This window comes from Schistocerca americana, chromosome 6 (assembly GCF_021461395.2).
Source record: "Schistocerca americana isolate TAMUIC-IGC-003095 chromosome 6, iqSchAmer2.1, whole genome shotgun sequence".
NCBI lineage: Eukaryota > Metazoa > Arthropoda > Insecta > Orthoptera > Acrididae > Schistocerca > Schistocerca americana.
The window spans coordinates 15802620-15817469 of NC_060124.1; positions in this window are offsets into that span (position 1 = coordinate 15802620).

A 14850-nucleotide genomic window follows, 5' to 3' on the forward strand; every position below is an offset into this window, starting at 1 on the left:
AAGCAAGTACTTCCTCAATTTCCCCACATTTCGATGGATATTTGGCCAATTTATACCCATTCCCTCATCATTTTTCACAATTCTATGGATTTTGTGTCAGATCTATCCATGCTATCATGACATAACATCTGCTTGTAAACTTAGCACAGCGACCAACTCCTAGCGCAAATGCACTGATTGGGAGGCGTAATACAACACTGTACTCTACTGTATCCAGTCACCTCCACATTCGGAGAGTGCTTGGTCTGTTTTCTGTATGTCTGTGTATATGCACGCTTGACAGATATGGATTTGACTTGGAGTACTGCGATAGCAAATGGAAGAGTATGTCAAGTCCCAAGAAAGTTAGTCATATTTCTAATTCCAGAGCCACTGCCGACAGCAGGGTGTGTTTCTGATACTTTGCTCATTGTCGAATGCCGTTCAATTGAGACGGCGATCGTAACATTTAATGTAAGTACACTACTGGCCGTTAAAATTGCTACATCAAGAAGAAATGCAGATGATAAACGGGTATTCATTGGACAAATATACTATACTAGAACTGACATGTGATTACATTTTCACGCAATTTGGGTGCATAGATCCTGAGAAATCAGTACCCAGAACACCACCTCTGGCCGTAATAACAGCCTTGATACGCCTGGGTATTGAGTCAAACAGAGCTTGGATGGCGTGTACAGGTACAGCTGCCCATGAAGCTTCAATATGATACTACAGTTCATCAAGAGTAGTGACTGGCATATTGTGACGAGCCAGTTGCTCCGCCACCATTGACCAGACGTCTTCAGTTGGTGAGAGATCTGGAGAATGAGCTGACCAAGGCAGCAGTCGGATGAATTTTCTGTATCCAGAAAGGCCCTTACAGGATCTGCAACATGCGGTCGTGTATTATCCGGCTGAAATGTAGGGTTTTGCAGGGATCGAATAAGGGTAGAGCCACGGGTCGTAACACATCTGAAATGTAACGTTGGCTGTTCAAAGTGCCGTCAATGCGAACAAGAGGTGACCAAGACGTGTAACCATCTGCACAAACAGCTCGACCACATTTGCAGCAGCATGGACTATCAGCTGGGAGACCAGGGTGTGGTTACCCTAGATGCTACATCACAGACTGTATCGCCCGTGATGTTGTACTCAAGGACAAACCTGGGTGCACAGATGGAAAAAAGTCGTTTTTTTAAAATGAATCCAGGTTCTGTATGCAGCATCATGATAGTCGCATCCGTGTTTGGCGACATTGCGGTGAACGCATATTGGAAGCGTGTATTCGTCATCGCCATACTGGCATATCACCTGGCTTGATGGTATGGGGTGCCATTGGTTACACGCCTCGGTCACCTCTTGTGCGCATTGACGGCACTTTGAACAGTCGACGTTACATTTCAGATGTGTTACGACCCGTGGCTCTACCCTTCATTTGATCCGTGCGAAACGTTACATTTCAGCAGGATAATGCACGACCGCATGTTGCAGGTCCTGTATGGGCCTTTCTGGATCCAGTTAATGTTCGACTGCTGCCCTGGCCAGCACATTCTCCACATTTCAGATGTGTTACGACCCGTGGCTCTACCCTTCATTTGATCCGTGCGAAACGTTACATTTCAGCAGGATAATGCACGACCGCATGTTGCAGGTCCTGTATGGGCCTTTCTGGATCCAGTTAATGTTCGACTGCTGCCCTGGCCAGCACATTCTCCAGATCTCTCACCAATTTGAGACGTCTGGTCAATGGTGGCTGAGCAACTGGCTCGTCACAATATGCCAGTCACTACTCTTGATGAACTGTGGTATCGAACTGAAGCTGCATGGGCAGCTGTACCTGAACACGCCATCCAAGCTCTGTTTGACTCAATACCCAGGCGTATCAAGGCCATTATTACGGCCAGAGGTCCAATGAATACCCGTTTATCATCTGCATTTCTTCTTGGTATAGCAATTTTAATGGCCAGTAGTGTATTAGCAATCTTTTGTTTAAACTACATTCCATCGATTTCACTGACCAATGGGATGCTGCGAATTAAGAAAAACTACCTCATACATGTGAAGAATATCGATTTAATTAATTTGCATAAATTTTTTATATCAAGGTAGTGTTAACAGTACAGTAGTTAATGGGAGGGAGTCCGTGAGTGAGTGACTGATTACTTAATTTGGTATCAAAGGCAGTACAATAGTTTAAGTGTGGTGACATGGAAAACCACTTTTAAAGGCGGTATAATAGTTTAAGTGTGGTGACATGGAAAATCACTTATCAGAACAATAGGTTAAGTGCTGGCAAAGGCCCAAACATTAGGTTAAGACACCCAGAGTACAATGCCTAACAAATGTTTCCAAACGTCTCCCAGGCTGTGACTAAGCCACACCTTCGCAATATCCTTTCTTTCAGAAGTGCTAGTTCTGCAAGGTTTGCAGGAGAGCTTCTGTAAAGTTTGTAAGGTAGGAGACGAGGTACTGGCAGAAGTAAAGCAGTGAGGACAGGGCGTGAGTCGTGTTTGGGTAGCTAAGTTGATGGAGCACTTGCCCGTGAAAGACAAAAGTCCCGTGTTCGAGTCTCGGTCCGGCACACAGTTTTAATCTGCCAGGAAGTTTCAAAGAGCCTTATTGTTTATTTAACAATCGGTGAAAATCACAAATGCGGAAAAAAACGCACATGTCTGATTAAATCCTAAGACCTTGATATTATAACATAGACAGTAAAAACCTCTTATTTGGAAGTGTGCCACTCGAAGTATCAGCCTCTACTTCAGTGATAAAAGTTTTTTAAATATCTGTACATTTTGGTTTCACGCATTATCATCATTTAGACAATTTTCTAATGAACTAAATATCTCAGATAAGCACATTTAAATGATGTTTACAATTTGCTGTATTGGTAGAATACCGAGCGAGGTGGCGCAGTGGTTAGCACACTGGACTCGCATTCGGGAGGACGACGGTTCAATCCCGTCTCTGGCCATCCTGATTTAGGTTTTCCGTGATTTCCCTAAATCGTTTCAGGCAAATGCCGGGATGGTTCCTTTGAAAGGGCACGGCCGATTTCCTTCCCAATCCTTCCCTAACCCGAACTTGCGCTCCGTCTCTAATGACCTCGTTGTCGACGAGACGTTAAACACCACCACCACCACCACCATTTGTAGAATATTGCCGCACCCATGATGGAAGCTTTGCGCCTCTCGATTTTTATATATATCACAGTCTGCTTGCTTAGAAGTTAACTCTCCCAACACACAAAAACGTCAAACGCCTTATAACGCGCGATTATTAGGCTTACTGTCTGTCTGCTGTCATTAAAGCATAATATAATTAATAGTGATGGTGTTAATACAACTGTAATGGAATCCTTAAATGTAAAATATGGATGAAATTGAATTTTTTCAATATCCCTGTTTAATCCTAAAGGACTATTAGATCCTGTTTGATGAAGAAAAAATAAATGAATTGCAACTACAGTCGTGATGATAAATGGTAGTATCATGTAAATTGTCCTTCTTGCCACACTTCCATAAATTACTTTCTACTTTTTCTGTTACTAACGCCCCCTCATTTCCTTTTTCATTTTCGAAGTTGAAGGCATCATCATCTTTACATAAAGAGAATCTCTTGACCTTTTTTTGGATTTAAACCACCTGAATAACTGTACAAACTGTTGTTATTTACCCTAACCTACCACATATGACCACTCTTTACAGGCAGTGTCACATGTACTGAAAAAGAAATGTGAAACAGGAATGCTAGCAGATATAGTGGTTTGTTTTGTAATAGTGCTTCATATAGACAACATTCAGAATTTATAAGACTCAATTAATTTCTACTTTCTGTTTTTTGACTGACAAGCCCCAACATTTTCACAGTGAACAGAAACCTATCCCTAGATTGGGAAGAAAGAGCCGAAAGTTACTAGGTAATTGTAGGGATATATCCTTACAATTGGCAACTCTGCTGCATTTATGTGTACCGATAGAGTTGTATAAAGCATACATTGAAACAATGTGACTAACTGCTAGTTTCTTGATTTTCATCGTTTTATTTATTATAAAATCTATATTAATTTTTTTGTTCTTCCATTATCGATAACTTGTTCTTTTTTACTCTAGATTTACTTTATCATATGACATTTTATTTGCAATTATTATGCTAGAAATTCAAAAACTTATTCTTATGCATACACTAATTACTTATTTTGAAACAATGTCTTGGTTTCAGATATAACACACTTTAGTTAGTAGCAAGCTCATTGTTGTCCTTAGTTATATGTCATTATGCTACTCCCAATTGAAGAAGAACCTCCTATGAACACCGTGACTACATTCACCATTTGCAAGGTGAACTTGGCAATGTGTGTATGTTCAAGACAGCTACCACCCTTCAACTGAAGTATAGCCAACAATGAGTACTTTCTCAAACGATATGCTTCAGTGACGCAACTGTACAATGTATTCACTCACCTTCACTATATTTTTTTTTACTTAGTGCTCAATAATGTTTATTAAAATCGTACTTTAGGCAGCAAATAAAATATTATCTGTAATTTGGAAAACAATATATTTTAATCAACTAAAAATCACGAGTTGTGCTTTCACAACATATGGTTCAAGTACATGTTTCTCATTTCACAACGAATAATATGTAATACTTAAGACATAAGAATAGGCTGCAAATAAGATATTATGCATTACATGCAATGTGTAATTGAAGATATAGTACCATTACCACAAGTAAGTGCAAAGAAGTATATTAATCGATAATTAAAAAATGCAAGCTTTAAGAACTGTATTTAATACAAAGTAAGTACAGGAGCAAGAAACATATGGTGTAATGTAATTACTTCTTTCAAGTAATAAAAAGTTACTACATTGATTCTAAAGTAAATCAAAAACTAATTTTTAATTCAGTGCATTGATAAAAAGAACTTTGAGATTTCTGGGCCCTAGTCGGTTTCTCCAAATGTTACACAAAATACCTGCTTTTGAAAATAGTCTTTCAGATGGCAATGAAGTCGCCGGTATGCAGAGATATTTATGTACTGTTTTAAATAGCGCCAGAAATAAAGTTTTTTTCACTCCAGAATTGGAGGCAATTGTGTTTCCCATCTATATACATAATTCACTATACAATTTTGTCATTGCAGCTGCTGTAGAAAATGTAATGGAACTGGACTGCTCAATGGTTCGTGGTATTTTTCTGTCTAAAACGCCCCAATGTTTATCTTCAGTATTAGAAGTAGAGGCTGCATCAAAAGCAAGAGACGTTGATGGCTGGTCGAGTGAACCCAACGTCACCACTGATAAGTAGTCCTTTAATTCATTTATTACCCTCATTTGTGCACAGCTTACGTTATTTTTAAACTGAAAGCTTTATTTTATTTTATTTTTTAATCGCAGAGCGAGAGAAGCAGCTTTTGCTGCTATCCTGTTAGTTCTGTAAACTCCAAGTCGGCTTTCTGTTATGTTGGCAAGATCTCTTTATAAGTATTTACCTGTCTCTGTCATTGTTTTATTTTTCTATTTATGGCATTTTGTAGGCCGACTACAAGTGATATAGCAAATGATAGTGACGGATATTTTTACCCGGATAAAATAGCAGTTTTCAAAAGATGTAACACAGCCACGATATCGTCAGCCAATAACCACTCTTGTGAATCCAAATTTGCTGGGGGTGATTGCAGTGATGGTAAAGCAGCGGAAAGTCAAACCTTAAGCTTTAGCAGGCGATCGAGCATGTAAAATGTACTGTTCCAGTGGGTACGTACATCTTACATTAGTCTAATTACATCCAAATTCATTTGCTTCTACTGGGAGACCAAGGTGTATGAAGATGTTGTGCTATGTTTACAACCTGAAACAATGAAATGGCATTTAATTAATACTTGCAGTAACTGATTGTCAGGTGTTTCGTCCCCTAAATGAAGTCTGTCTATTTCTACAATGTCTTTGACTGCAAGACAGAACTGACTGCGCTTATTAAAAATTTCCCTGAGGGCCTTCGACCATAGATACTTCTATGGTCGAAGCTGAGGGCCAATTGTACAATCTCGGGATAAATCCAAGGATAGCTAACCGAGGAATAGGCTAACCACTGGTTAACTTGGAGTGCGCATTATACATCGCCATTTTATTCTCGGTTAGTTATTCCCGGAACAACGTTCATGTCGAGTTAAGTTGCCAACAACTGAACAGCGCTCTGGTTATTTTCGCGTAGATCATTTCATATTTACGTAGTCGTCGTCGTCTTCGTCTGCACAAATACTGTGTCAAAAATGAGTGATAAACGTTCCAGATCGCAAAACATTTCACTTGAGGGTACCTTGAGGCTGGTAGATACTGTGAATGAGTTCAAGAGTAGATAACACAGAAACTGTTGCAATCTCATTCAGTTAAAATATTAGCGCAAAACATTTAACTAAATTGGTAGGGTACATATATGTATAACTTCCTGTCTTGAATTAAGTTGAATTATCAGATATTTCTTATTTGACCAGTAAGAGAGCTTTCTAGATTTCTGAATAAAGTATATGAAAAAAAATGCGATAGCTCCCAATCACAAACAATTTCATATAGATCGACAGAGCAGCTACAATAAGCATACGATAATTATTATTGTTGTTATTATGTAAGCTAAGAAACACGTAAATATTACGCACAGAAAAGGTAGCAGAGGCTGTAGATTGGTGGCCCCATATGTGGAATGTAAGTTCCAAAAATACTCGATTCGATAAAGTTCTCAGAGAAGAATGCCACAGTCAGTAGGAATACTGTAGTATTCTATCAAATGTAGCTGTAGAGTAGATGGTGAATTGAATTGCAAGTAGGCACATAAATAGAAGCAACTGTGAAATGCTGTCTGCTTTGTGAAATAGTTGCTCTTCATAGCCTCTCCAGCAAACTGTGTCAACATAGACATCATGGCGATTGCTTTGATTGAAAATTCTGAAAGGAGCAACTGACTGTCTTGGTGTTGTATTTACGCCCTAGAACGATTCATTCATTACAGCAGCAACGAGTGTTATGCAGAAAATACCCTTGCTAAATTATTGACCACTATTTGTGCATCCACTTTCGCAACTCTTGAGAATATATAACTGATGGTTCTTTGATGTGATTATTAATTATATTGAGGGCATATATAAAGAATAAGCTGCAAACATTTACAATAAGCATCCATTATCTTTTCTATAATCTTGGGGTGGAAATGTACCTATGGCACATACCAACTGGAGGCACCATAAATGATTGAGAAACTGTTTCATACATAATTTTGGGTTGTGTAAGCACCTGTATGTAATGTGGTGGGGAAAGTGTGTTCTTCCTTCTTTTCTTGTCATCTCATCTTAGAACTGCCAATTTTGTTTTCAGAATAAAAATACCTACTCTCAAATGTGAAAGAATTATCAGAGTTGCAAATGGTGTTTCTTCAAAAGTACCTTAACAAGTATCAGAGAAGGAAGAAAAAAACTGTATTGGTTAAAAAAGCATCATCAAGCTCAAAATTAGGATCAGAAAGTAAAAATTAATACAAATGATTTCAGAATAAAAATATATTAATCCATACACATTTGTTTTTTTCTTTTCATTACACCAGACAACTGGAATAATTAAAAAGCTGTCTCTTGTGCGTGTTTTCCAGTGTCACGCACATCCTTTTAATCACGGACAGAAACAAATTCCCAGTGGCAAAATATCTGAGTGTCAGTAGTAGCTGGTTCATTGGTAAAACAGTCATTTCTGAAAGAAAGAAAAGAATGACATGAGACAATTCAAGAGAAATTTAAAAACATATTTACCACCAGTCCTTCCATTGTTATGATTGTGTAGATGCAATAACTAAAGATTCCTGTTAACTGAATGAAAAGTACCTATGTTCTTATCACACAGAGATAATTATTTTATGATAAATGTGTGTGTGGTTGTATCGATAATACTGGTAACTGAGAAATACAACAGTTATCTGCTATAGCTATTTTTTTTAAATATTTTCCTATTAATTTTACTGTGTTAAATTTAACTTGAGTAAACACAAACAATTTACATGTTTATGGGAATAATGCTAGGTGGTGGACTATATTTTTGCTGTGAAGCATTCACTGAAAGATGGAAAATTATTGTCCCAATGGAACATAAGAGTGAACAGTATTTTTTACTGTAGATTTGGCTGAGTGAACTAGGGACATTAGTGTACTATCAAACTTTTTGTTACGTTAAATAATAACAATAAGCCATCAACTTCAGAAAAATGATGCTTCACACAAGTAAAATATAAGATATTTCAATTTAAGTTACCTTTAACTCGCTACAAGTTGAAATAAAGTAGAACACCGAAAATAACTTGATACTGGTATTCAAGGAATTTTAAAAACATAGCATACCAGGAACTACTTCTACATGCCATAACTATGCAGATAATTAGATTCATATTCTATTCTTATAGAATAGAAATACAGCTATTATTTTATGATAAATATGGGTTGGTTTATGGGAATAATAATAATAACAAAGAAACAACAGCTACATTCTATAGCTTGGGAAGCATCACATTTTTTCAAAGAAAAAGATCTTACTTTCCTCTTAATCTTACTGTGTAAAAACTTAGCCTGAATAAGAACAAATAGTTCACTGACTTCAGTAAATAATGGTAGGTGGGAGGCAATCTTCCAGCTCTGAAGCATTAATAGGCCTGTAATCCTAATATTTTCAATAAAAGGGGGGCAGTTGTTTTGTCACTGCTGTGGTGTTTACAAAAAGGAGGCATTTCCAATAGCAACCAAAGTGGAACAATATTTTCTGTCATTGATGAGATTGGGACACTACTGTTTTGTCAAAACGTTTTGCTACAGGAAAAATCGATGTTTCGCCAAAAACAGAAAAAACTGTTAATGCAAATTGTACATATAATTGATGTGGTTTTTCGATATGGTTAAGTCTATTATGGCAGTACCTGCTAAATAAAAGGAAACAGTCCTTTTAGCAACCGCAGCAATTGTAGCAGATAAACAAGACCTTTTTTCAACCAACCGTCGTTTTAATTTTCCTGATTTTCATAAATAACATGACGGAATTTACAAGCTACTGAAATTGGATGCATATTACTACAAATAAACAGTATTATTTAAGAAAACAGAGAAATAGTCTCACCTGTCCAGTCATATAAATTCGGAATCGGCGTCGTCACTCTTTCTTTTCCTTCCTCATTCTCATGAACACTTCAGCATCTGACCCTATCCCTGACATCTTGAAGAGTTATTCCTCGATTAAGCTCGCTAACCGGCCAGAAATCGCTGGTTAAGTTATCTCGAGTATATTTTCCGGTTAGGCATTATTCTGGGTTCGTACAACGCGTTTCTCGCACTATTCCGAGATTAGAGATTAACAGGTTGCCGACCGGAGATTGTACAACTGGCCCTAACACTTTTTTTTATTGAAGCTGCATCACTATAATACCTATTTTTGAGCTTATCTGTCGATCTTCCAATATCTGCCGAATAACATTTGCTATTTTTCAGCTGTGTGATTGTCTTGTATTTCCGAGGTAGAGATTACTATTCATTGTAATTCTGTTTCTTCTATAAAATGGTTGGTCAATAAAACATCTTTTACCTTCTGATGTCTGAATATCATATGTTACAGTAATATGTTCAACCTTCTGCATTTTTTTTCTGATAAGCTGCTGACGCAATATTATACTTTTCTTCTAAAAAGTGAGTCAAGCTGCTGACTCAATATTATACTTTTCTTCTAAAAACGGAGTCAATTTTCTTCTAGAATGCAGATCGTAATCAGCATTTAATATTTTGCTGCATTCGTGGAAACCCTCATTCTCGACAATTTGGAAAAGGCTAGTAATCCATAACTAGCATATGAATCAGGGGGCATCACCTCTAGATTTCAAATGGTTCAAATGGCTCTGAGCACTATGGGACTTAACATCTGAAGTCATCAGTCCCCTAGAACTTAGAACTACTTAAACCTAACTAACCTAAGGACATCACACACATCCACACCCAAGGCAGGATTCGAACCTGTGACAGTGTAAGAGGCCTGCCACATGAGTGGCTCAAGTCCTACCTAGAAAATCGCTCTCAGATAACAGAGGTAAAACACATGGGAAAAAACGAACTCCAAGCTTATCAATCGAAACCGTCTACATTAACCCACGGTGTACCACAAGGCTCAATTTTAGGTCCGTTTCTCTTCTTAATTTTCATAAACGACTTCCCCCTACATGTTCAACGCTCTGAACCAGTGCTATTTGCAGATGACACAAGCATATTAATTGAAGGTGAAAACGAAATGGCTCTAAGTTTAAATGCTAAAGTCACAAATGAAAATCTCAGAGAGTGGTTTATGAGGAATAAATTACTGGTAAACTCTCAAAAAACAGTCATCTTACACTTCCATACCCAACAAAATGTTGTTGTTCTTGTTGTGGTCTTCAGTCCTGAGACTGGTTTGATGCAGCTCTCCATGCTACTCTATCCTGTGCAAGCTTCTTCATCTCCCAGTACCTACTGCAACCTACATCCTTCTGAATCTGCTTAGTGTATTGATCTCTTGGTCTCCCTCTACGATTTTTACCCTCCACGCTGCCCTCCAATGCTAAATTTGTGATCCCTTGATGCCTCAAAACATGTCCTACCAACCGATCCCTTCTTCTAGTCAAGTTGTGCCACAAACTTCTCTTCTCCCCAATCCTATTCAATATCTCATCATTAGTTACATGATCTACCCACCTTATCTTCAGCATTCTTCTGTAGCACCACATTTCGAAAGCTTCTATTCTCTTCTTGTCCAAACTGGTTATCATCCATGTTTCACTTCCATACATGGCTACACTCCATACAAATACTTTCAGAAACGACTTCCTGACACTTAAATCTATACTTGATATTAACAAATTTCTCTTCTTCAGAAACGATTTCCTTGCCATTGCCAGTCTACATTTTATATCCTCTCTACTTCGACCATCATCAGTTATTTTACTCCCTAAATAGCAAAACTCCTTTACTACTTTAAGTGTCTCATTTCCTAATCTAATCCCCTCAGCATCACCCGATTTAATTTGACTGCATTCCATTATCCTCGTTGTGCTTTTGTTGATGTTCATCTTATATCCTCCTTTCAAGAGACTGTCCATTCCGTTCAACTGCTCTTCCAAGTCCTTTGCTGTCTCTGACAGAATTACAATGTCATCGGCGAACCTCAAAGTTTCTATTCCTTCTCCATGGATTTTAATACCTACTGCAAATTTATCTTTTGTTTCCTTTACTGCTTGCTCAATATACAGATTGAATAACATCGGGGACAGGCTACAACCCTGTCTCACTCCTTTCCCAACCACTGCTTCCCTCTCATGCCCCTCGACTCTTATAACTACCATCTGGTTTCTGTACAAATTGTAAATAGCCTTTCGCTCCCTGTATTTTACCCCTGCCACCTTTAGAATCTGAAAGAGAGTATTCCAGTCAACATTGTCAAAAGCTTTCTCTAAGTCTACAAATGCTAGAAACGTAGGTTTGCCTTTTCTTAATCTTTCTTCTAAGATAAGTCGTAAGGTTAGTATTGCCTCACGTGTTCCAACATTTCTACGGAATCCAAACTGATCTTCCCCGAGGTCCGCTTCTACCAGTTTTTCCATTCGTCTGTAAAGAATTCGCGTTAGTATTTTGCAGCTGTGACTTATTAAACTGATAGTTCGGTAATTTTCACATCTGTCAACACCTGCTTTCTTTGGGATTGGAATTATTATATTCTTCTTGAAGTCTGTGGGTATTTCGCCTGTCTCATACATCTTGCTCACCAGATGGTAGAGTTTTGTCATGACTGGCTCTCCCAAAGCCATCAGTAGTTCTAATGGAATGTTGTCTACTCCTGGGGCCTTGTTTCGACTCAGGTCTTTCAGTGCTCTGTCAAACTCTTCACGCAGTATCTTATCTCCCATTTCATCTTCATCTGCATCCTCTTCCATTTCCATAATATTGTCCTCAAGTACATCGCCCTTGTATAAACCCTCTATATACTCTTTCCACCTTTCTGCCTTCCCTTCTTTGCTTAGAACTGGGTTTCCATCTGAGCTCTTGATATTCATACCAGTGGTTCTCTTCTCTCCAAAGGTCTCTTTAATTTTCCTGTAGGCAGTATCTATCTTACCCCTAGTGAGACAAGCCTCTACATCCTTACATTTGTCCTCTAGCCATCCCTGCTTAGCCATTTTGCACTTCCTGTCGATCTCATTTTTGAGACGTTTGTATTCCTTTTTGCCTGCTTCATTTACTGCATTTTTATATTTTCTCCTTTCATCAATTAAATTCAATATTTCTTCTGTTACCCAAGGATTTCTATTAGCCCTCGTCTTTTTACCTACTTAATCCTCTGCTGCTTTCACTACTTCAGCCCTCAGAGCTACCCATTCTTCTTCTACTGTATTTCTTTCCCCCATTCCTGTCAGTTGTTCCCTTATGCTCTCCCTGAAACTCTGTACAACCTCTGGTTCTTTCAGTTTATCCAGGTCCCATCTCCTTAAATTCCCGCTTTTTTGCAGTTTCTTCAGTTTCAATCTGCAGTTCATAACCAATAGATTGTGGTCAGAATCCACATCTGCCCCTGGAAATGTCTTACAATTTAAAACCTGGTTCCTAAATCTCTGTCTTACCATTATGTAATCTATCTGATACCTTTTAGTATCTCCAGGATTCTTCCAGGTATACACCTTCTTTCATGATTCTTGAACCAAGTGTTAGCTATGATTAAGTTATGCTCTGTGCAAAATTCTACAAGGCAGCTTCCTCTTTCATTTCTTCCCCCCAATCCATATTCACCTACTATGTTTCCTTCTCTCCCTTTTCCTACTGACGAATTCCAGTCACCCATGACTATTAAATTTTCGTCTCCCTTCACTACCTGAATAATTTCTTTTATCTCGTCATACATTTCATCAATTTCTTCATCATCTGCAGAGCTAGTTGGCATATAAACTTGTACTAGTGTAGTAGGCATGGGCTTTGTGTCTATCTTGGCCACAATAATGCGTTCACAATGCTGTTTGTAGTAGCTAACCCGCACTCCTATTTTTTATTCATTATTAAACCTACTCCTGCATTTCCCCTATTTGATTTTGTATTTATAACCCTGTAATCACCTGACCAAAAGTCTTGTTCCTCCTGCCACCGAACTTCACTAATTCCCACTATATCTAACTTTAATCTGTCCATTTCCCTTTTTAAATTTTCCAACCTACCTGCCCGATTAAGGGATCTGACATTCCACGCTCCGATCCGTAGAATGCCAGTTTTCTTTCTCCTGATAACGACGTCCTCTTGAGTAGTCCCCGCCCGGAGATCCGAATGGGGGACTATTTTACCTCCGGAATATTTTACCCAAGAGGACGCCACCATCATTTAATCATACAGTAAAGCTGCATGTCCTCGGGAAAAATTACGGCTGTAGTTTCCCCTTGCTTTCAGCTGTTGGCAGTACCAGCACAGCAAGGCCGTTTTGGTTAATGTTACAAGGCCAGATCAGTCAATCATCCAGACTGTTGCCCCTGCAACTACTGAAAAGGCTGCTGCCCCTCTTCAGGAGCCACATGTTTGTCTGGCCTCTCAACAGATACCCCTCCGTTGTGGTTGCACCTACGGTACGGCCATCTGTATCGCTGAGGCACACAAGCCTCCCCACCAACGGCAAGGCCGATGGTTCATGGGGGGACCCAACAAAATAAAAACGCATTAAATCCAAACAGGTCCATGGAAAAGCAAAGAATTAACAGTGTCACTGAAACAAAATTTCTTGGCACCTACTTACAAGACAATCTTAAATGGAATTCCCACGTCACATCATTAAATTCCAAACTATAGAAAATGTCTTATGCGATGAGAATTATATGGAACAATACAAGTCCTGAAACAGTTAGAGCGGTGTATTACGCTTGAATACACTCCCTATTGAGATATGGCATAATATTCTGGGGAAATTCTCCTCATAGCGTAACAACATTCCGGATTCTATCCCTACCATGTATCTATATACTACAAGTTGTCATGTACCTAAAAAAAAGCGTGCTAAAAATGAAAAAGTATTTATTCAAAATAAATCTGTACATGAACACCATACAAGAGCAAATAGTGACATACACAGACATCATTGATCATTGTTATACCACACTGTGCAAGAAAGGTGTATATCACTCAGGTTCACATTTGTTTAATAAACTGCCAAGTAACTTAAAGGGCATAAACAAAATCCATAGCTTTAAAAAATCTGTAACTTCATATCTCTTGGAAAACTGTTTTTACGCAGTAACACAGTATCTTGAAAAATTAGTTAATTTCGGTTGTAACAATATAAAAATGTAATGTAACAATATGAAAATATAACAATGTAACAATTTATAAATGTAATGTATACAATCAATGTGACAGTATATTAATGTAATGTCATTTTGTCCAACATCTAAGGTATGGTACATGTACCTCAAGGATTCAGGTCGTTAATAAATAAATAAACCATAGTAGTCGCGCGGTTCCGGACGGAAGAGCCTAGAACCGCTCGGCCACCGCGGCCGGCCCTCTCTAGATTTCTGAAAAATTTTTCGTGGCACAGTCGAACGAGTTTGCTTGAATTGTTTTGTTGATTATTCATCAATACCTGAAGAAGTCGCTGGTGGTAGAGACGCCATATTGGAGGAACAATTACCGTTACTTGTAGATACCGACGTATTACTGTCTAACCCCGAGGGACAATAATATTCACTAGGCTGCTTTATTTATATGTTTTATCAATGTGATTGCATTTCCAGAATATCTGTTCGAACAATTTTAGCACCTCACTCTTCGGGTTCGGTCGGTGCGAAAGCGGC